The following is a 24,131-nucleotide window of genomic DNA, read 5'->3' on the forward strand; positions in this document are numbered from 1 at the left end:
GGCACGGACCGACTTTGTGTCGACTACCGGCCATTGAACAAGAAGACAATCAAGAACAAGTATCCACTTCCCAACATCAATGAGCTATTTGAGCAACTCAAAGGTGCTAAAGTATTCTCCAAGCTTGACCTTCGTATGGGTTATCATCAGATTCGCATTCGTGAAGGAGATATTCCCAAGACAGCATTCAGAACAAGCTTTGGTTCTTATGAATATACTGTCGTGTCTTTCGGCCTTGTCAATGCTCCTCCAGTATTCTCTCGGATGATGAATTTCATCTTCAACCCCTATACCAATGAATTTGTCCTGGTGTATCTCGATGATATCTTTGTCTTCTCCAAGAATAAGAAGGATCATGCCAAACATTTGCGATTGGTGCTCGACAAGCTCAGAGAGTATCAATTCTATGCGAAGTTCTCCAAATGTGAGTTTTGGCTCGATGAAGTTCTTTTCCTTGGTCACATCATCTCTGCCAATGGCATCGCTGTTAACCCCGAGAAGGTGTCCGCAATTGTGAATTGGGAACCTCCTTAGAATGTCAAGCAGCTCCGCAGTTTTCTTGGTCTTGCAAGCTATTGCCGAAGATTCGTTGAGAATTTCTCTAAGATTGCAAAGCCTCTTTCCAACCTCCTCGAGAAGCATGTGAAGTATGTCTGGTCTCCTGAGTGTGACGTTGCTTTCAACACTCTCAAAGAGAAACTAGTCACAGCTCCTGTCTTAACTTCTCCTGATGAATCCAAGCCATTTGAAGTTTTCTGTGATGCTTCTCTCCAAGGTCTCGGTGCTGTGTTAATGCAAGAGAAGAAAGTTGTGGCCTATACCTCTCGTCAGTTGAAGCCCAATGAGAAGAACTACCCCACTCACGATCTTGAGTTGGCGGCAGTTGTCCATGCATTGATAACGTGGAGACATCTCTTGTTGGGAAGACAAGTGGACATATTCACCGATCACAAGAGTCTCAAGTATATCTTCACTCAACCCAACCTCAACCTCAGGCAGACTCGATGGGTCGAAATGATTCAAGAGTACAATCCGAGTATTGAATATACTCCAGGCAAAGCAAATGTCATTGCAGATGCTCTAAGCAGGAAGGCTTATTGCAACAGCTTAATCCTCAAGCCTTTCCAACCGGATCTTTGTGAAGCTTTCCGCAAGCTGAATCTCCAAGTTGTTCCTCAAGGCTTTCTTGCCAACCTCATAGTCTCTCCTACTTTGGAAGATCAAATTCGTGAGGCACAACTCCTTGATGCCATGGTGAAGAAGGTGAAACGTGGTATCGACAAGGGTCATTCCGAATACAAGTGCTATCGCATTGATGACAGAGACACTTTATTCTTCGAGGACCGGATTGTGGTTCCTAAAGGTGATCTAAGGAAAGTCATTATGAACGAGGCGCACAATTCTCTTCTTTCCATTCATCCTGGAAGTACGAAGATGTACCATGACCTCAAACAGTCGTATTGGTGGACTCGAATGAAGCGAGAAATTGCTCAATTCGTGAATGAATGTGATGTCTGTCGAAGAGTGAAAGCAGAACACCAACGACCAGCTGGTCTCCTTCAACCTCTTGCTATCCCAGAGTGGAAGTTTGATCATATCGAAATGGACTTCGTGACTGGATTTCCAAAGTCCAAGCGCGGAAATGATGCTATCTTCGTTGTCATCGACAAGCTTTCTAAAGTGGCTCATTTCCTTCCAATCAAAGAATCCATCACAGCAGCTCAGTTGGCAGAGCTTTACACCTCCAGAATTGTCTCTTTGCACGGCATTCCACAATTGATTTCTTCAGATCGTGGAAGCATCTTCACCTCTAAGTTCTGGGACTCCTTCCAGAAGGCCATGGGCACAAACATTCGCTTCAGCACAGCTTTCCATCCTCAAACTAGTGGCCAAGTCGAGCGAGTCAATCAAATTCTTGAAGATATGCTCAGGGCTTGTGTCATTTCCTTTGGCATGAAATGGGAAGATTGTCTTCCATATGCCGAATTCTCCTACAACAACAGCTTCCAAGCGAGTTCGGGCAAGGCCCCATTCGAGATTCTCTATGGCAGAAAGTGTCGTACTCCTCTCAATTGGTCAGAGACTGGTGAACGCCAACTTCTTGGCAATGACTTAATCACAGAGGCTGAAGAAATGTGTAAAGTCATCCGTGATAATCTCAAAGCCGCGCAATCGCGCCAGAAGAGTTACTATGATAGTAAGCACCGTGATTTGGCTTTCGAGATCGGAGACCATGTCTACCTCCGCGTCTCTCCGATGAAAGGCACTCGCCGCTTCGGTATTAAAGGGAAGCTTGCCCCTAGATACGTGGGTCCTTTCAAGATCATTGGCAAAAGAGGCGACCTCGCATATCAACTTGAGCTTCCTTCCAACTTCGCGAACGTGCACGATGTGTTCCATGTGTCACAGCTCCGCAAGTGCTTCAAGACGCCTGAGCGCACTATCAACTTCGAAGAGATTGACCTCCAAGAAGATTTGTCTTATCATCAGCACCCCGTTGCTATTCTTGAAGAAACTAAGAGCAAGACTCGCAACAAGTCAATCAAATTCCTGAAAGTGAAGTGGTCGCACCATTCTGACCGGGAAGCCACCTGGGAACGTGAGGACCATCTCCGTTCTGAATATCCGGAGTTCTTTCAGTCCTAGATCTCAGGACGAGATCCTCTCGTAGTGGTGGAGTGTTGTAACACCCCGCATGTAACTTTCCATATTTGTAACTCCGAATCTTGCCATTTTCGGCTATGTGTTATGACATTCCCTCCGTGGTCGGGTTTTGTCTTTTGTTTTGCATTTTGTTCATGTCATGCATATCATGTCATCATGTGCATTGCATTTGCATACATGTTCGTCTCTTGCATCCGAACATTTTCCCCGTTGTCCGTTTTGCAATCTGGCGCTCCCATCTCCTCCGGTGCACCCCTCTTGTTTTCTTTCGTGAGCGGGTGTCAAACATTCTCGGAATGGACCGAGGCTTGTCAAGTGGCCTTAGTATACCACCCGGAGACCACCGGTCAAGTTTCGTTCCATTTGGAGGTCGTTTGGTACTCCAACGGTTAACCGGGCATCCGCAAAGTCCATTTGTGTGTTGTAGCAAAACCCCCTCTCTAACCAGCCCAAAACCCACCAAACTCTCTTCCATGCTGTAGGTCGTTCGATCACGATCATGTGGGTGAAAACCGCACCTCATTTGGACTCTCCTAGCTCCCTCTACCTATTTATACGTGACCCCTCCCGAAAACGATCGCAGACAAAACCCTAACCTGCTCCTCGCGCCGCGCCGGACACGTCCGCCGCCGGCCGGACGCACCGGCCGCAGCCAACCGGCGCTTGCCACGTGTCGCCCGTACACCGGCGCCCGCCGCCGGCCCGCGAAGCCCGCCGCAGGCCCTCCCGTGCCCCGACCCGGGCCGCGCCCGCGCACCTCCCCGGCCCGCGCGCCCGCCGCCGCCTACCTCCCGCGCTCCGGCGTCGGCCGGCCATCGCCGCCACCTCGCCGCGGCACGGCGCCGCCGCCGCCCGGCTCTCCCTCGCCGCCCGACGCCTCCCCACCGCGCCGCCGCGGCCCCGCCGTCGCCGGCCACCGGCGCCGCCTCCCCTCCGGCTCTCCCTCTCCTCCGGCCTCCTCCTCCGACGCCCGCTCCGGCCGAGCTCGAGCCCGAGCCGGCGAGCTCCCTGAGATCTCGATCTACTGTAGCAGGTTTGACTTTCCCGTACCTCGAAATATTCCAAGTCTTTCATTTCTACAGCAAGTGCCCATGTTCAACAGTGCATAACTCTCTGCATATAGCTCCGTTTCGCGCGTGTAATATGTCAAATTGTTCGCCTCGTGATGCTCTACATTTTGTTCAATTGCACCATGTTCATTAGAGGTCATCTTGATGCCAAAATCTCTGTTGCAAGAGGGCTAGTTGCTGTTATCTGCTGGTTCTTAACAGAACTTGGAGATTTGTCATTTTTGTATCATTAAATCTGTGCATCTTATGGGCATGAGCTCTACATGTGTTTTGTTTTATGCCATGCCATCTTTCCAGTGGTGTATGGAATGTATTTTTATGATCTATGTGGTGACTAGCACAAGCATGCAAACTAGGCTCCGTAATGTTTATGATTTCAGGGACTTGGTGATTTCTAAGTCTTTGTCTGCTGTTATTTTGTTGCCATGTAAACTTGATGCTACAGCGAGATCCATGCATATTTTGGAGATGTTCAGTAAGGATGTTTTGTAGATATAGTTGTAATTGATCCATTCCTGCCCTTGTTTGAAATTATGGAGTGCCATAGCATGACTCAATCTTGCTCTACTTTTGCTATAAAATATTTCTGGCAGATTCTTAACATGATATTAATTTTGGCCAAGATTGTTGTAGTTGATCCAACCATGCTATGCTTTTATTCTTGCCATGGATAGCTTCATAAACATTTCATCTTTCTGTAGATATGCTTGTTTTGTCATGCATTTCTTTGTGGTGAGTGCATCAAGCTCTCCAACATGCCTTCATATTATTATTCCTGCCATGCTCTGTTTTCTGCTAAGTCTGAAACCTGATAACGAAACTTGCTATGTTTACATGCTTGCCATCATATCTTCTGTTAATTTTTGGCTTATAGTCAGTAAGGGACTTTTGTCATATGCATTTAGTAGAATACTTCCATCCCTTGTTTTGCCATGTTAAGTTCCTGTAGCATGTTGTTTTCGTGCTCTAAACATTGCTACCTGATGCTGTTTTCTGCCATGTACAGTAATTTCACCAAGTCTGTGATCCTGTTATCTTTTGCACTTTTGCCATGCTTATTTGAGCTTGTTATGTTGTGAACTAGCCGTAGATCAGTGTTCATATTTTGTCAAGCATCTCCTATAGATTACTTTCATATGCTTTGTTGCTATGTTGGAGTGCGGTAGCATTGTTGCTTGTTGCATTTTAAGTGCTATCATGCTGTTAATCGCATATTCGTGTCATTTTTGTTTTGCTTGCCATTTGCAAACCGTGCATCCGTTTCCGGTGATCTTTATGTTGATTTCGACCGAAATCATCTCACCTTTCCGGTGGCATGCTTGGTTTGCCAAGTTACTGCCTTGTTCATCATTTTCCTTCCGGAGCACGCATATGCATCGCATATCATATCTCGCATATCATACATGTTTTGCATCATGTTGCTTGTGCATTTCTCGTGATTGATTGTGGTTCCGTTTGTTTGTGTTCTTGTCTTGGGTAGAGCCGGGAGACGTGTTCGTGTATGAGGAACCTGTTGAGTACGCTTACGAGGATCAAGCTTTCGACAACTCTGAGAACCTTGCAGGCAAGATGACCATCCCTCGAAATCACTTCTATCTTTGCCTTGCTAGTTGTTCGTTCTATTGCCATGCTGCGCTACCTAGCACTTGCTATATCATGTCTCCCATATTGCCATGTCAGCCCCTAACCATCCTTTCCTAGCAAACCGTTGTTTGGCTATGTTACCGCTTTTGCTCAGCCCCTCTTATAGCGTTGCTAGTTGCAGGTGAAGTTGAAGTTTGTTCCATGTTGGAACATGGATATGTCGGGTTATCACAATATCTCTTATTTAATTAATGCATCTATATATTTTGGTAAAGGGTGGAAGGCTCAGCCTTATGCCTGGTGTTTTGTTCCACTCTTGCCGCCCTAGTTTCTGTCATACCGGTATTATGTTCCTTGAGTTTGCGTTCCTTACGCGGTCGGGTGATTTATGGGACCCCCTTGACAGTTCGCCTCGAATAAAACTCCTCCAGCAAGGCCCAACCTTGGTTTTACCATTTGCCACCTAAGCCTTTTCCCCCGGGCCGGTTTTCTAGAGCCCGAGGGTCATCTTTATTTAAACCCCCGGGCCAGTGCTCCTCTGAGTATTGGTCCAACCTGTCAGTCGCCGGTGGCCACCAGGGGCAACTCTGGTCTGGCCTATCGGAAGCTTGGACAATCCGGTGTGCCCTGAGAACGAGATATGTGCAGCTCCTATTGGGATTTGTCGGCACATTCGGGATTCCGAGATTCCGAGACTGATCGGGTCTTTCCGGGAGAAGGTTTATCCTTCGTTTACCGTGAGAGCTTATGATGGGCTAAGTTGGGACACCCCTGCAGGGTATTATCTTTCGAAAGCCGTGCCTGCGGTTATGAGGCAGATGGGAATTTGTTAATGTTCGGTTGTGGAGAACTTGTCACTTGACCCAGTTAAAATACATCAACTGCGTGTGTAGCCGTGATGGTCTCTTCTCGGCGGAGTCCGGGAAGTGAACACGGTTTGAGTTATGAATGACGTAAGTAGGAGTTCAGGATCACTTCTTGGTCATTACTAGATGACGACCGTTCCGTGCTTCTCTTCTCGCTCTCTTTTGCGTATGTTAGCCACCATATATGCTTATTGCCGCTGCAACAGCTCCACCTCATTACACCATCCTTCCCTTTAAGCTTAAATAGTCTTGATCTCGCGGGTGTGAGATTGCTGAGTCCCCGTGACTCACAGATTCTACCAAAACAGTTGCAGGTGCCGACGATGCCAGTGCAGATGATGGGGTCGATCTCAAGTGGGAGTTCGATGAGGAACGTGGTCATTACTATGTGTCTTTTCCTGATGATCAGTAGAGGAGCCCAGTTGGGACGATCGGGGATCTAGCATTTGGGGTTATCTTATTTTCATTTGGATCTTGACCGTAGTCGGTCTATATGTGTGTATTTTGGATGATGTATGATCATATTTATGTATTGTGTGAAGTGGCGATTGTAAGCCAACTCTTTATCCCATTCTTGTTCATTACATGGGATTGTGTGAATATGACCCTTCTTGCAACAAAACCACTATGCGGTTATGCCTCTAAGTCGTGCCTCGACACGTGGGAGATATAGCCGCATCGTGGGCGTTACAATACTACACTTGCTCTATGCTAGTAGCGGAACAACGACAAGGTGATGAACTCCACTCCGCAGGGACTCTGGCTGGGACATGATCTAGCTCGCACGAATGGAAACCTCAGCAAACAATCAAGCAATCACATCATCACTTGCAATCTGGCATGACACGCCAGGTCATTACATTGAATGTACTTGCAAGCTCACAACAACCAAAAGCATCAAGGCAAGACAATAACATAGCATTAGCAGGTTAATTAAATTAACAACTACCATGATATGAAAGCAACTACTAAGCATGATATGAAACTTCTAAGATACTGATAAACCAACATCTTAATCTCAATGAACCATCTCACGCTTGGCTATCCGGCCAAGTAATATACCATATCGATGACCTCGTGATCACATCACAAATTGAATGATCATCCTCGAGAACATCGCAACATCATCATATGCATCCTATCAAACTGTTACAGCTCACAATATCAACATATAAATAACCTATAATTCATTCCATCATGTGAGTGTTGATCGAACGATGTGACCTACTATGAACTTGTGCCCATGACCGAGGACGCGACTATCGATAGATTAAACACACACACTCTGCAGAGGTAGCGCACTTTACCCACACCACAGAACCCATGGCCTCGCACTCCCATTTGGGTGGACTAACAGCGTTCCGACAAAACTGACCTACTGCCATGACATCTCCCGGCCACTCCGACCAACAGCCCCTTAGGGTTCAGTCCTGGGTGGCCCCGTGCCTACCAAAGGCATCAACGGCCACCATCGTGGCAAAACAAAAACGGTCCCAAACGGGGACAAAAGCGCTCAAACCAACATGGGCACACAAGGTTATGTCTGCTTACCGGGCCAGGGTAACGCACGCCCATAAGCTTCCCTCGTTGGAGGCACCGGCGAGAGACATGACAATGGACCGCATTTGGGCCTTCCCATAAATGGCAAATGTGGTTGCACTAGAAAAAGCCCGGTTTGGTGGCACCTGACCAACTTAATGACGGAATTCATCCCCAAGATTTAACATTGAAAACTAATACTCCGATATCATTTATCAACCTGCAATCCAAGTCAAAGCAATATCCAACAAATAATGCAAAGCATACTATCGACATATCAAACTACTCCGATGATAACATGACACTACTAGCATAATGAATCCAAGAACGATACTACTACTACTCAAATATCCAGAACAAGCTATCCAGCTAAGATCCACATGCAAGCATCACCTCCGAAAGTAACATACCAACTACCATCATGAAAATAATCATAAAAGCCACTAAGAATCCAAAGGCAACATGTCATCCACATAACCTTCAGAATATAAGTCCTAGTACTCCAAACAATATCATGGCAAAAGCAAGATCAAAACAATACTCCGAGAAATGCCATGAACAATTTAAACAAGTTCAAATAATTTAAACCATGTCACTGCATTGCAGCCATGCAAGTGGAGGGTGTGGCTTGCCTGGGAGGGGTGGATACACCGGGAAGAAATGTGAAAAGGTCGCGGAAAGATTCGTCGGAAACTGTTCTCTCTCGGAGGGGGCTGATTAAGGGCAAGGGCAAAATGGTCATTTTCATAATGTTAACACATGGTGAAAATGATACCGACAGAACGGGCGCGACGAGACGAAGAAGTGGGCTTTGGAATCACCTCATATGGAGTTAGTATCAAAAAGTTATGCTAGTTTTTCTGTTAGGGACCTATGTGCAAGAATATCTTCACAAACAGGCCCTGAGCCGGAAAAACTGAACACGTCTTTTTGAAAATACGTTTTCCAGAATGGAAAATGCATTTCGACCCGAGGGAGAGGAGGAATGCGCTTTCATGGAGGGGAGACGTGTTCGGTAGAATACGCCTCCACTTATCCACGTCAGCAGGAGGCGGGGTCAGGCGCTGACTCACTGCCAGGTGGGGCCAACTGCTGACATCTCTCTCTCCCGCTCCTCCTCCTTCTTCCCCGACGCCGCACGCAGGGCAGAGGAGGATCGTCGGTGCTGCAGGTCGCCTGGCCGGCTCCGGCCACCGCGCGGGAAGCTGCGACCACCACCAAGCTCGGGAGAGAGCGCCGCCTCCATCCCGGCTAGACACGGGCGCCGAGGAGAACCGAGACAGGAAGGGCTTCGGCCATGGCAGACAGCAGCTCGGTCGGTGATGGAGTCGCGGCCAGAGGCCACCGGAGGAAGGGGCAAATGGCAGGGGAGGCTCGCCGGGGTTGGGTGGAGCGATGGTGAGGTCAGGAGGGAGGGGGAGGGCTCGGTTGGCACGAATTTAGGAGGAGGCCAGAGGCGACCATGGCAGCGATGGAGGTCGAGGAGGGGTTCTCGTGCTCGGGGAAAAGGCTCGGGAGGCTTCTGGTAGTGCGGTGAGGAGGATGGAGAGGAGAGGCGCGACCGGGGATGGCTTAAATAGCCGAGGAGAGGCGGTTGGGTGAGGGCCGAGGCCATGTGCCGCCGCTCTAGCTCGGCCAACGCTCTGGCGCGCTCAGCGAACACGGCAACACGACGAGGGATCGATGCAGAGGGTCACAGAGAAGAAAGCGATGCCGGGGAGCACAGGAAGCGGCCGAAACAAGCTCGGAGCCAAACGGGGCACAGTGCACCCGTGGCCGCTCGTCGGCTTGCTCCGGCGAGGAGGTTTCTGGAGGGGCAAAGGTCGGAGAGCGACGGGAGTGGAGGGGGAGGCAGGTCGGCACGCCCAGACGCACGGAAACGGTCGATGCCGAGCTGGCCGACGCGTCCCGACGCCCAGAGCACGGCCAATGCTGCCAGAGCGCGTGAAACGTCATGCCAAGGGGACAGTCACCATGGCCATTGGCATGATGAGGACAAGGAAGGCTGTGAGGTGTTGTCAAGTGACTAGTCCCAGCATAATAGAGGCTGAGAGAGTTGATGGATCAAGAGAAGGAGCCAAGGAGAGGAGTGTGGCATCGCTGCAAGTTTGCTGCATCAAACTTGGCAGTGCACTGCTGATCAACAGGAACTAGATTGGATCAAATGGTGTTGTCTGGGATGATTAGGATAAGCACTACGATCCTGGAGGTTTTGAGGATAGATGGACCAATATAAAGCATAGTTGCTTCACAACTGCATATTTGGTCCAGAATCAAGATGTGGATGATACACTCAAATGGTGTGGCCACTTGAGCTGAAATTTGTCAAGGCTAGATGATTTGGACATATTAAGATGTTGTAAAAATTTCATACCAATTGGACAAGCCAACATGGTACTTGCTTCACAAACATCATCAATGTCCAGAAACTTGGAATAATTTTGGAGAGAAAATGGCTTAATGAAATGATGCCAAATTTGGTGGAGATATGTTATTAGGGTAGGAGCACAATCTAGTAATTTTGCAGAATTATTGAAGCAATATAAAATATACTTGCTTCACAACCTGAAAATATTAACAGAATCAAAGATTTGATCCCGTGCTCATATAGATGATGGGATGGGGCTGAAATTTTGAGGAGTGTGCTAGTATGATCACATGAAGAGGCATGCAAAATTTCAACTCATTTGGATACTCCTAGCTAGTACTTTCCTCACAAAGCCTTCTGTCTGACAGAAACTTTGAAAAATCACTGAGGAAGATTGGCTAGGCAAATAAAGTTGAATTTTGCATGTGGCAATTATTTGGACATAAAAGAATGCCCAAAAAGTTTGGGAGCAAACAAGATAGGATAATTGGCACTTCCTTCACAAAGTGCCACTTTGGACAGAATGGAAGAAGGAATATTGGGGAATTATTCTTCGGCCAGGCAAAGAAATATTGGGCATATTTGAGCAACATATGACCCAAAGAAATTATGAGAATTATTTGGGAATTTTTGGGTGGACAGAAATATAGGTTGCTTCACAACCTAGGGCACTTGAGGTTATTCCTTTAATAGAAAAGGAATATTCCCCAAGAAAATTAATTATGGGGTTGGGCAAGGATGGAAATGACATGATCTTGGGATAGGTTTTGAGAGTGATGAGTCACTTGGGAGAGGAAATGAAGATGATTTCCTAAGTGATAAGGCCACAGACCCACTCCAATAAGAAAAACACAGCAAAAACCAAATAAATCAAAAGAAAAGGGCCAAAAACCAGGCTGTTACACATCTCTTCGCCGAACTAGTGCACCTATACAATTTGCCATTGTATTGGGTGTGTGTTCGGGACACAAGAGATTTCTTGTATTTGGTTGCAGGGACGTTTGAGAGAGACCATCTTCATCCTACACCTCCCACGGATTGATAAACCTTAGGTCATCCACTTGAGGGAAAATTGCTACTATCCTACAAAGCTCTGCGCTTGGAGGCCCAACACGAGTCCACAAGAATAAAGTTCCGTAGTAGACATCACTCACCTCGAGGCCCACCTTAGCGTGAAACCAACGCCAAAAAATCTTATAAATAGAGGAACCATCAGGGGTTAACCTACATCAGAAGTTCCGCTGCCGCAAGGCTCTGTAGCCACCGAAAACCAATATAGACCCCGTTCCGGCACCCAGCCGGAGGGGGGCATCATCTCAAGTGGCCATCTTCACCATCTCGGCGGCCACCACGATGAGGAGGGAGTTGTCCACCCTCGGGGTTGAGGGTTTGTACTAGTAGCTATGTGTTTAATCTCTCTCTCTCTCTCTCTCTCTCTCTCTCTCGTGTTCTTGAGATGTCACAATATTGATGTATCGCGGGCTTTGTAAATATAGTTGAATCATATGGTGTTTTCCCCTCTCTATCTTGTTATGATGAATTGAGTTTTCCCTTTGAGATTTCGTTGTTATCGGATTGAATACTTTTACGGATTTGCGAACATTTGATATATGTCTTGCAATTGAATACTCGTGGTGACAATGGGGCATCGTATTGATTCACTTGATATATGTTTTGGCACTCAACTCGTGGATTCCCGAGGTGACATTGGAGTAATCTATGCATAGGGGTTGATGCATGTTCTTGTGTTTATTTCTCCGGTAGAAATCTTTGAAGTTCTTTGTGTTGGATTGATTATTATGAATATGAATTTGCTTTGGTGTTATTTTAGTACGAACTCTAGGATAGATCGAACGAAAAGAATACCTTTGTTTTATTTTAGTACAAAATCTTGAATAGATCGAACAGAAAGAATAGCTTTGAGGTGGTTTCATACCCTACATGCAATTTATTCTTATGTTCTCCGCTAGATAGGAACTTTGGAGTGATTCTTCATCGCACTTTGAGGGATGGTTATATGATTCAATTATATTAGCATTGTTGAGAGGTTGCACTAGTGAAAGTATGGACTCTAGGCCTCATGTTCAAGCATTCCAATACCGTTTTTGTGCCCGTTTTTGTCGATGTACAAAAGTAGGGACCTTCTATACCCCTTTACTTGTGCACGGGCAGTTGTAGCCTTGGCAGGGCAGAGGAAGCAAAGACACAAGACTACCAGAGCAGTGCCCAAGATAGAGGCGCAAGGAGCAAAGGGACAAGATGGGCTTCCCCCGGCAAGAGCCTTGCCGGGGCGGCCTACGTGGCCCCGGCAAGATCCTTGCCAGGGCAACTTGCCAAACATCAGCAAGGCCGCCGCCCTTGAGCCTAAGAGTTCCGACACCACTGACAACATTGGAACCAAGGCTCGGGACGCACCTGCATGGTGGCATGCAGATCTTTGTGAAGACCAAAGGCCTGCAAGACTAGATGAGAACCAGAAGACGAAGGCCCCCGGCAAGATCCTTACCGGGGACAACCACGAGACCCCGGCAAGACCCTTGCCGGGGACATCTGCAAGGCCACAGCTAGGCCCACACCTACCAAGGCTCCGCCGCCCGCGGCCGTTCCAACACGGCGATCAGCTCGCCAACTAGGCGAGCGCCTGCGTGGCAGCATGTAGCTTCTAGGCCAACTAGCCAAGCACCTGCATGGTGGCATGCAGATCTTCGTCAAGACCCTGCCACCGCACCAGCTCAGTAGCCAGCCAGCCAGCCAGCGTGGCGCTGCATGCCTCGTCAGCTTGGACGCGCGTCGGAGCGAGGCGAAGCAGCGATAGACGGGACGAGCTTCATTACCGTCCCCGATAAAGCAAGAGGGCATGTCGGCAGCGCATTAAATGTGTTTGTCCTATGGTGCCAGGCGATAGACTTGTACACTGTATATATTTTCCACCTCCTGTGTGCCACTATGGCCACCCCTTTGACTATAAAAGGAGGCCCGGGGCGTACTGAAGAAGGATTCGGACTTTTTGGACTAGGCATGCACCGTAGCTAGTTCAAGAGCTCGAGAACACCAAATATACACCAAAGCAAGACTAGGGTATTACGCATCGCTTGCGGTCCGAACCTGGATAAAACTCCCCCGCATTGATCTTCTAAACCTGCTCTTTCCACAGCCCCGCGCCCCGCCAACTATAGTAGGGATTCCCTGTGATCCCATAGGTGTCATTTCCCCAACATCTTTGGCGCGCCAGGTAGGGGGCGTAAGCTGTGAAAATCTAGTTTGGAAGTTAGCGCATCGACTTCATCATCACCATGGCCCCCAAGAAGAAGGGGATCACAGCAATCGGGTCGTCCGCACCGGCACGGGCGGGCGACGGGGTGGCCACGGATGGTGCCGGGGGCGCGGCCCGCAAGTATCCACGACACTCTGGGAATCGGAGCGAGGCGAGCGGCGTCATTCGGGGCCAAGACGACGAGCCACGTGCTGATGGGTCTGGGGGCGGGGCTGTGCTGCCCACGGGCGGCGCATCAACCTCTATGACACCCTAGCTGGCACCCACGCTGCGGCCTTCCCAGGCCATGCGCGATGAGCAACACCGCGACGTCGGTGCCCCCGGGCGACTCCGCGGGAAGAGCCCTTTGCGTCACTCTCAGGATGCACCAGGCCGGCGTGCGCACCACGACGCTGGCATAAGCGGCGTGCGACCGCGAGACTGTGATAGAGCTCCTTCTAACGTGGTTAGAAGTCGGAGCGCGTCACGGTCCATGCAGCTTTCGCCGCCACCCACGCCAGCAGAAGCGTTGGTGCGCGTGCAACTGCTCCTCGACTTCCCTCCCGCTTCGCCAACAAAGACGAGCCTCCCCCAGCGGGACCCTCGTGCCGGCGTTCTGTCGAGCCGGTGCATGCCAGTGGTGGGAGGACAGGGGATGCTGCGACCACGGTGCACTCTCCTCCTCCACGGCTGCGACAGCAGCTGTTGGCTCGCCGAGCCGACGCCCGCGACAACGTTTCTACGGCGTCGTACGACCCACGAGCCCGTTGTGACCAACGCCAAGTCCTTCGAGAGCGAGCTCAGGAAGACGCTCGGACCAGTATCGAGCGGCGGCAGGACGCGCGCCATCAGTCAGATAGGCGCGCGGGACCCACTATGGACCGCCCAGAGCCGGGGGGTGACTTACCTTACGAGGTGGGTTGTCCAGCCTTCACCCGTGAGCTGCCGCAGTTTCAGTGGCCTACCCACCGCATGTTCAGGCCTGAGGTCGGAGAAAAATACAATGGCAAGACTCACCCTTCGAAGTTCCTCAGCATCTACACCATCGCGATGCAAGCTAATGGCGCTCACGATGATAAGGTGCTTGCCAATTATTTCTCGTTGGCACTCAAGCCCAACGTCATGTCATGGTTGATGCACCTGCCAGTGGATTCCATCTCTTCTTGCTCGGATATGTGCCACGAGTTTGTTGGCGCCTTTACCGGAGGCCACCAAGCTCCTGGCCAGGCGAGTGATTTGCATGTCATCCCCCAGAAGGACGGCGAGTCCCTGCGCAAGTATATACAAAGGTTCAGCCGTGTGCAGTACAACATCCTAGATGTTCATCCCACCGCCGTCATCAGTGCATTCCATCAGAATTTGCGCAACCGCAAGATGCGTGAGGAGCTGGCGATGAACAAGTTCAAGGATGTAGCCGAGCTCTATGTTCTGGCCGATAGATGTGCTCGGGCTGAAGAGGGAAGGAAGTACCCCGGCTTGGATGCCGGTGCGGAAACCGACTCCACCGACGAAGACACCGTTGCCCCGGCAAAGAAGGGCCGACGCCACAACAGGAAGTGTAAGGGCAAGATCGTGCTTGCCGTCGAGGGATCCGACGACCCCGGCGCCGCCAAGAAGGCCAAGGCTGACGATCCCGATAAGGAAGTTGCTGGGTGCGCCGCCTACCGGGCCTTGGCAGCTGCCGACAAGCCAGGGGGCTCCGACAAGCAGTACAGCAAGATCCATCGCACCAAGGGCCATGACCTCCAGAACTGCCGTCAGGTTGAGCTGCTTGCGAAAAAGCAGAAAGCTGTATGAAAGGCGGGACAAGGAGAAGGGTCAGGATGGTGCTGAGGGGTCCGGCAAGAAGCGTGGCGGCTAAGGAGGTCACCGCAGCAAAGATAATTAACAAGAGAGGCCCACTCGGGGCCGCGACAAGAAGGAGGGAGATGATGATCATAATGAGGACGACAAGTCCGGCGAGCACGAGTTCCAGAAAGCTACGGAGGCCATGTGCGTCGACGGTGGCGCCTCGTTGCACACCTCTCACTGCCGAATGAAGCAGTGGGTGCATGAGGTCACTGCGGCGGAGCCATCGTTCGATGCCCAGAAGCCACTGAAGTGGTCCAGCACGCCTATCATTTTTGACACCGAGGATCACCCTGATCGCACAACTGCGGTCAGGTGTTTGTCGTTGTTGGTTTCACCAACAATACGCAACCTCAAGGTGACAAAAGTGCTAGTTGATGGCGGGGCCGGTCTGAACTTGATCTCGCCCACTGTGATCGAGAGGCTGTAGATCCCCGATGGAGATCTCGAGGAGACGGGCACGTTTCAAGGGGTCAGCCCGGGGAGGAGTCAGTCGAAAGGTAAAATCACGTTGCCCCTTACATTCGGGGGCAAGCTAAACTATAGGACAGAGAAGATCATTTTTGATGTTGCCAAGATCCCCTTGCCCTACAATGGGATCCTTGGCCGCCCAGCACTGGACAAGTTTATGGCGGCGTCACATTACGCCTACAACACGTTGAAGATGCCGGGGCCGCTGACCATCATCACCGTCCCCTCCAACAAGAAAGACGCGCTCATCTGTGCTGACCAACTCTACCGGGAGGCAGTTGCAGCAAGTGCCGCCAAGGCACTTGCTCCTGCAACTGGAGCCCCAGGAGGGAAGAAGACCGGCAAGAATTCCACCTCATCCGGCAAGGCTCCTTCCGGTGAGACCTCTTCCGGCAAGATCTCCTACACCCACTCCGGCAAGTGCGCCTCTTCAGAGTGTTGCGCACCCGTAGAGGACGTGCCAGAGAGCTCCATCGGCAAGAGCAAGAAATCCAAGGCAGCACCACCAGAGACCAAGAAGGTGCCCGTCAAGGAGGACGGCACGGGCGGGGCTTTCACTATAAGCTCCACCCTTGACAGCAAATAGGAATGCGCGCTCGTCACCTTCCCGCGGGCGAATGTCGACGTGTTTGCATGGCAAGCATCCGACATCCCCGGCATTCCCAGGGAGGTGATTGAGCACCATCTTGTTGTGTGTCCTCATGCGCGGCCCGTCAAGCAGAAGATCAGGAAGCAAGCTTTGGAGTGGCAAGAGTTCATCATCGAGGAGATCAGGAAGTTGGAGGCGGCAGGCCTGGTTAGAGGATTGCTCCACCCCATGTGGTTGGCCAATCCAGTGGTGGTGCATAAGGCAAATGGGAAATGGAGGCTGTGTATTGACTACACAGATATCAATAAAGCCTGTCCAAAGGATCCTTTCCCTCTGCCATGCATCGACCAGATTGTGGACTCCACTACCGGGTGTGACCTGCTGTCATTCCTCGACGCCTATTCAGGATACCACCATATCTTCATGATGAAAGAAGATGAAGAAAAGACCGCGTTCATCACCCCATGTGGTACGTACTGTTTTGTACGAATGCCTTCGGGTTGAAAAGCGCTGGTTCAAAGTTTGCCCGATCGGTCCAAATTGGTTTTGAGCCCTAGCTGCATAGAAATATGGAAGCTTATATGGATGATATAGTGGTCAAAACCAAGGACAGGGCCACGCTCGTGCAAGATCTAGAAGAAACATTTGCAAACCTGCGCAAGATCAACCTCAAGCTCAACCCAGAGAAGTGCGTGTTCGGTGTCCCATCCGGCAAACTTCTTGGGTTCTTTGTGTCTCAACGCGGAATCGAAGCAAATCCCAACAAAATCAAAGCAATTGAGCAGATTGAGGCACCAAAACGGGTCAAAGACGTCCGTAGGCTCGCCGGCTGTGTTGCTGCCCTGAGTAGGTTCATCTCCAAATCTGCTGAACGCGCCCTCCCCTTTTTCAAAGTTTTGAAAAAGACGGGTCCAATGAAATGGACTCCGGAGGCAGAGGCAGCGCTGCAAGATTTGAAGAGGTACCTCTCCTCCACGCCAATACTAGTCACATCTAAGCCACAGGAGCCGTTGCTGCTATATCTAGCGACGACGAATCAAGTGGTCAGTGTTGCGCTAGTAGCACAGAGGGAACTTGAGGAAGAAGCAGCAGCAGCAGGGGAGCCGTCGGATGATGGGCCGGAGTCCTCCCCGGCAGAGCCTGACGTCGGCGAGGCGGAACCCCTAGCAAGGCCTGGTCCCGGCAAGACAGAGTCTGCGTAGATGGGCGAAGTTGAAGAGAAGAAGAAGGTGGTGCAGCACCCGGTTTATTTTGTCAGTTCCATCTTGCATGGGGCTAGGTCAAGATATTCTGGTATTCAGAAGCTACTCTTTGGCCTCCTTATGGCCTCGAGAAAGCTGCGTCACTATTTCCAAGCGCACGAGATCAGCGTCATCACCCGCCTCCCTTTGCAACGAATCTTGCACAACCCGGATGCGACTGGGAGGATTGTGGAATGGGCATTGGAACTGTCGAGCTTTGGCCTCAAGTTTGAAAGTACTTCGACAATCAAGAGCCGAGCCTTGGCAGAGTTCATAGCAGAATGGACATCAATGCCCGACGAAGAGATTCAAGAGACCACCCTTCCCGACAAGGGGACGAGCCGTGATTGGGTTATGTACTTTGATGGAGCCTTCTCACTACAAGGTGCTGGTGTCGGCGTGCTACTCGTCGCACCCACCGGAGAGCGCCTCAAGTACGTAGTCCAGATGCACTTTCCCCGGGAAAAATCAATGAATAACATTGCGGAGTACGAGGGATTGCTTGCCGGTCTCAGGATCACGGCAGACCTCGGAATCAGGAAGCTCGTCATCAGAGGTGATTCGCAGCTCGTCGTCAAGCAAGTTAACGAGGATTACCAGAGCCCGTTAATGGAGGCCTACGTGGATGAGGTGAGGAAGTTGGAGGAGCATTTTGTCGGTCTACAAGCGGAGCATGTTCCCCGAGCAGAGAACAGCATTGCCGACGACCTCTCAAAGTGCGCTGCCCTGAAGTTGCCTGTGGAACCAGGTACCATTGTACTTCAATTAACCTAGCCATCCGTTGAGGCATCAGCAGGACAGAACAAACGAAGGAAGGCAGGCCCCGGCAAGTACTTTCCGGCTGAGCTCCCAGGAGCCGCCGGCAAGGACGTTGCCGAGTGCCCCAAGCTTGCTGGGGAACAGAAACTTCCGGCAGGGCCTCAAGCCCTGACTGTAGAGGCAGATGCCCCTGCGGCCATAGACGAGCCTTTAGTCCTTGCCGTCGAGCCCCAGGCTCCGGCATGGGCACAGCGCACCGTCCGTTTCCTCCAAATAGGGGAACTCCCTGAGGAACAGGAAGAAGCAGAGAAAGTAGCCCGTCGGTCCAGCATGTACCAGTTTGTGGATGATGCCCTATACAGAAGGAGACCAAACGATGTGAAATTGAAGTGCATTCCTCGGGAGGACGGACTGGAGCTATTGGCAGAGATACATGGAGGCATGTGTGGCTCCCACATAGGGTCAAGAGCCCTTTCCGGCAAGGCATTCCGGCGGGGTTTCTTTTGGCTCACCGCTCTCCAGGATGGAGCTGCACTAGTAACCAAGTGTGAAGCGTGCCAGTTCCATTCGAAGAAGCTTCATCAACCAGCTCAAGCTCTTTAGATGATCCCTCTTTCCTGGCCATTTTTGGTCTGGGGGCTCGACATACTGGGCCCCTTTCCGCGTGCTGTCAGGGGCTTTGAGTACTTGTACGTCACAATCGACAAGTTCACAAAGTGGCCGGAAGTGGAGCCGGTGAGAAAGGTGACAGCACAGTCAGCTGTCAAGTTCTTCAAGGGGCTAGTTTGCTGTTTTTGTGTGCCCAATAGGGTCATCACCGATAATGGCACGCAGTTCACAAGCCGCACCTTCATGCAATACATCTAAGACCTCGGCGGCAAGGTTAGTTTTGCTTCTGTTGCTCATCCCAGAAGTAACGGCCAGGCCGAGAGGGCGAATGCAGAGGTGTTGCGAGGCCTCAAGACCAGAACTTTTGATAGACTACACAAGTGCGGAAGGCGCTGCATTGATGAGTTGCCAACGGTTCTTTGGTCAGTCAGGACGACACCAAATCGAGCCACTGGCCAGACACCCTTTGCCCTGGTATACGGGGTAGAAGCAGTTCTCCCCACGGAACTCATATACGGGTCACCTCGAGTGCTCGCTTATGATGAGCTTGAGCAAGAGCAGTTGCGCCAACATGATGCGATGCTCCTTGAGGAAGATCGTCTTCAGGTTGCTGTGCGAGCCACTCGCTACCAGCAAGCCTTGCGCCGCTACCATAGCCGCAAGGTTCACGCCCGAAGCCTTGAGGAAGGTGACCTTCTTCTTCGGCGAATCCAATCCGCCAAGAATTCAAACAAGTTGACGCCAAATTGGGAAGGCCCTTATCGGGTAATACGAGTCACCAGGCCCGGTGCAGTCCGCCTGGAGACCGAAGATGGTATTCCGGTGAGCAATTCCTGGAATATCGAACATCTTCGCAAGTTTTACCCCTAAGGCGCGGTTGCCGGGAGCCCCGGCAACCCCCATTTTGTACTAGCCTTGCCGGCAAGGCATGTAACCCTATGTACAGAGCCAGGCGCAGACCCTGTGCGCAGTCAGGGAAAGAAATCCCTTAGTATTTATAGTTTCATGTTGATTTCCATGTTTATGTGTATACGTATATGCATGCTTGTCCAGGATATTGTACTGCTTTTTGATTCCAATAAAATATTAGCGGACCGCCAAGGTTCCATGCTCTTGCCCTCTCTTCTTTCTAGCCACGGAGAGGATGCGCGATCCAGCTAAGGACCTGGCTCCGGCAAGAAGTTGAGAAGACCGCCCGGCATGGCGATCCCCGGCAAACCAAACAGATAAAGTTTACCTCTTGCCCATTCGTGTTCGTAACCTATGACTTGTGCATCAGAAAGCCTCGCCACTCTCCTTTAAAAACTCGGGTGCTCCCATTCCCGGCCCGAACACTGCTTCGGTCAGAGTGGTCGTAGTAGCCCGGGCTAAAAGGAGGTGGACGGGGGGCTGGACCCTTTGTATGTAACCCGACAGATGTGATTCTCCGGCAGCCGCAGAGGGCACCGGCAGGACAGCTTGCCGGGAGGACTCGTTTATTTACATTAATGAGGCGCTTCGCCTCTGCACGAACGTACGCGTGCACGGGTTCCCGACGAGGCTAGTCTTTTTTATTAACATGCTGATACAAGTACGAAGGTTACAGGACACAAGCATGGGCTCGAGAGATTACATCATCTAGAAATTAAAATTTGGCAAATGCCTACAAGTTAAAAAGGGAGATAAGTGCCCCGTTATCTCCATTCTTGCCCCTTTCCTCCCAGGTGCGGTAGGTGAAGGCGAAGAAGGAGCGACGAGGAACGCGCCGATGGAGAGCTTGATGAGGAAAACCATCGGAAGGCATGTGGCCGAGGGAGAAGGGCGATGCGGTCAGCTGGAGTCGGAATCGGCATTCTCCCGTTTGATCCCCTCGTCGTCGCTGTCGCTGTCCTCCTCTTCACTCTCGCCCGAGGAGGAGGTTTCGCTATCGGTGGAGCTCTTCACGCAGTACCTTAGGCGAGTTCCCAAGTGCCCGAAGACCTTGACGGAGAGCAGGCCGTTCTCCATCAATTTGAAGTGGAGGATGAGCCCCTCCGACAGGCTATGGGCACGGGCGAAGGTTCTCCACCCGCGGCAGAGATACATGACGTGAGGGGCGGGGAAGTCGACGTCGACCCGCATGCTGCCATTCCCGCAGCCCCTCATATGCAACCTCAAGGCCTGCGGCGGGTCAAGCTCCATCTCCCGAGCGAACGGAGTGGGAAGGCGGAGGTGGCCACGCACTGGCTTGTACAGCCTGATGAAGAACTCGCGGGGCTGGTCTCCGACATGGCCCTCCATTGGGGGAAGAGCCGCTGGCGGAAGCGCGGCCGGTGCGCCGTCCCGTCCTCCTCTCCCCCGAGCGTCGCGGCAGTCTCGGCCTCGCCCCCTCCCTCTTCCTCTCGCAGCGGGCTCCGCCACCATGAGCTCCTGGGGAGGAGGGACGCTCTGTCGAGCAGAGGCCCTCGTCGCTGCCATTGGAGCGCTGGCGCGCCCTCTCGCCATGGCGAAGGGAAGAAAGGAATCAGGCTGGAAGGAGACGAATGTTGAAGGATGCCATCCCTCTCCCCTTCTTATAAAGGGGCGGGGCCGGGGCTCGCCCCCCCCCCCCCCCCGACCTAAGGGTGGCCGCGCCACTCGACCAATCCGGCCACTAGAAGCGCAGGGAATCGGGACCGACTCGCTGCTCCAATCAGCGACGACCCGGCTTCCCGCCTCGGCGTTAAGGCCCGTGCCCTCCGCATCCGTCAGCTACCCTCCATGGGGCATGAAGGACACGTGGCGAGCGGGCCGGAATCGAGAAGACAAGTGAAGCGACCGTTTTCCACCCCGTGATCATGGGGCGTGAGTGCCTTCAAGACCATGGCCCGAGTCCACTTAGTAAATGAGTCGCCCCCCTGCGATTTCCTCTTTTTATGGGGAAGACGCAGGCCGCCTCTTTACTATCCGCCACGACCTGACGCAAGCGTGCTGCAACCACCCCACGCATGACCCCCACGTCACGCATTCAACGCGGGTCATGGGGAAGCGCAACTGGCGAAGGAGTTACCGCAGTTAAAACTCTGCCACGCGTGCCCGCGCACCGTTCTGGGCCTGGCCCAACAACGCTCTGCGCTTATGTGTGGCCCAAGCCCGGGGGCTCCTGTCGGTGTACAAAAGTAGGGGCCTTCTCTACCCCTTTACTTGTGCATGAGCAGTTATAGCCACACCTGCGGCCACGCTTGGCGGGGCAGAGGAAGCAAAGACACAAGACTACCAGAGGAGCGCCCAAGCGGAGGTGCAAGGAGCAAAGGGACAAGATGGGCTTCCCTCGGTAAGAGCTATGCCGGGGCGGCCTACGTGGCCCCGGCAAGAGCCTTGCCGGGGCAACTAGCCCAACACCAGCAAGGCCGCCGCCCTTGAGCCTAAGAGTTCTGACACCATCAACAACATTGGAGCCAAGGCTCGGGAGGCGCCTGCATGGTGGCATGCAGATCTTTGTGAAGACCAAAGGCCTGCAAGACTAGATGAGAACCAGAAGAAGAAGGCCCCCGGCAAGATCCTTGCCAGGGACGACCACGAGACCCCGGCAAGACCCTTGCCGGGGACATCTGCAGGGCCATAGCCAGGCCCACACCTACCAAGGCTCCGCTGCCCCGCGGCCGTCCCAACACGGCGATCAGCTCGCCAACTAGGCGAGCGCCTGCATGGCATCATGTAGCTTCTAGGCTAACTAACCAAGCACCTGCGTGGTGGCATGCAGATCTTCGTGAAGACCCTGCCACCACACCAGCTCAGCAGCCAGCCAGCCAGCGTGGCACTGCACGCCTCGTCAGCTTGGACGCGCGTCAGAGCGAGGCGAAGCGGCGACAGACGGGACGAGCTTCCTTGTCGTCCCCGATAAAGCAAGAGGGCACGTCCGCAGCGCATTAAATGTGTTTGTCCTATGGTGCCAGGCAATAGACTTGTACACTGTACATACTTTCCACCTCCTGTGTGCCACTATGGCAACCCCTTTAACTATAAAAGGAGGCCCGAGGCGTACTGAAGAAGGATTCATACTTTTTGAACTAGGCATGCACTGTAGCTAGTTCAAGAGCTCAAGAACACCAAATATACACCAAAGCAGGACTAGGGTATTACGCATCGCTTGCGGCCCAAACCTGGATAAAACTCCCCCGTGTTGATCTTCTAAACCCGCTCTTTCCACAGCCCCGCGCCCCGCCAACCGTAGTAGGGATTCCCTGTGATCCCATAGGTGTCGTTTTCCCGACAGTTTACTATTTGCTACCTTGCTATTTTTATTTATTAAGATTATAAAAATATATTTCTACCATCAATATTACACTTTTATCACCATCTCTTTGTCGAACTAGTGCACCTATACAATTTTCCATTGTATTGGGTGTGTTGGGGACACAAGAGATTTCTTGTATTTGGTTGCAGGGTCGTTTGAGAGAGATCATCTTCATCCTACACCTCCCACGGATTGATAAACCTTAGGTCATCCACTTGAGGGAAAATTGCTACTGTCCTACAAAACTCTGTGCTTGGAGGCCCAACACATGTCTACAAGAATAAAGTTGCGTAGTAGACATCAAGCTCTTTTCTGGCGCTGTTGCCGGGGAGGTCAGTGCTTGAAGGTATATCTTTATATCTTGCAATTGAATCTTTTAGTTTATTGTTTTATCACTAGTTTGGTTTATAAAAGAAGACTACAAAAAAATGGAATTGAGGTTGCATCATATTATTCATCTTTATAATGAAAATGATGGAAAGGAAAATTGTGCTCAATTGATAGAAGAAGAATTCAATAGAATGTTTGGTATAAATGATGAGCATGATTGCAAGGTTGTTAGTATAAATTCTTTGAATACCCATGATGCTAATGATATGGAAAGCCATAAGCTTGGGGATGCTATATTTGATGAATATGATATTTTTGGTCCCCCAAGATTTGATGTGCAAATTTGTTATAATGATTGCAGGCCTCCTATTTATGATGATTATATTGATGAAAGTGGATTTGGCGAGGACGTGACTTTATTTAATGATGAACCCACCATTTTGGATGAGGCTTCAATTGACTATGAGAACAAAGTTCTATCTATGATGATTATGGTGATGACATGTATGCTATAAAGAATAATGATAACCATGAAACTTGTCATCATGATTTTAATTTTCACTCTCATGATAGTTATTTTGTTGAGTTTGCTCCCACTACTATTGATGAGAAGAAATTTGCTTATGTGGAGAGTAATAAAATCTCTATGCTTGTGGATCATGAAAAGAATGCTTTATGTGATAGCTATATTGTTGAATTCATTCAT

The 24,131-nt window shown here is 51.0% G+C and overlaps 1 pseudogene; it reads left to right on the top strand.

The window, feature by feature from the left end:
• Positions 1–22,702, top strand: part of LOC141025941 (uncharacterized) — an 87,174-nt pseudogene extending 64,472 nt beyond the window's left edge.
• The last annotated feature ends 1,429 nt before the right edge of the window (positions 22,703–24,131 follow it).

The sequence above is a fragment of the Aegilops tauschii genome, chromosome 6, assembly GCF_002575655.3.
Source record: "Aegilops tauschii subsp. strangulata cultivar AL8/78 chromosome 6, Aet v6.0, whole genome shotgun sequence".
In the NCBI taxonomy this organism is placed as follows: Eukaryota; Viridiplantae; Streptophyta; class Magnoliopsida; order Poales; family Poaceae; genus Aegilops; species Aegilops tauschii.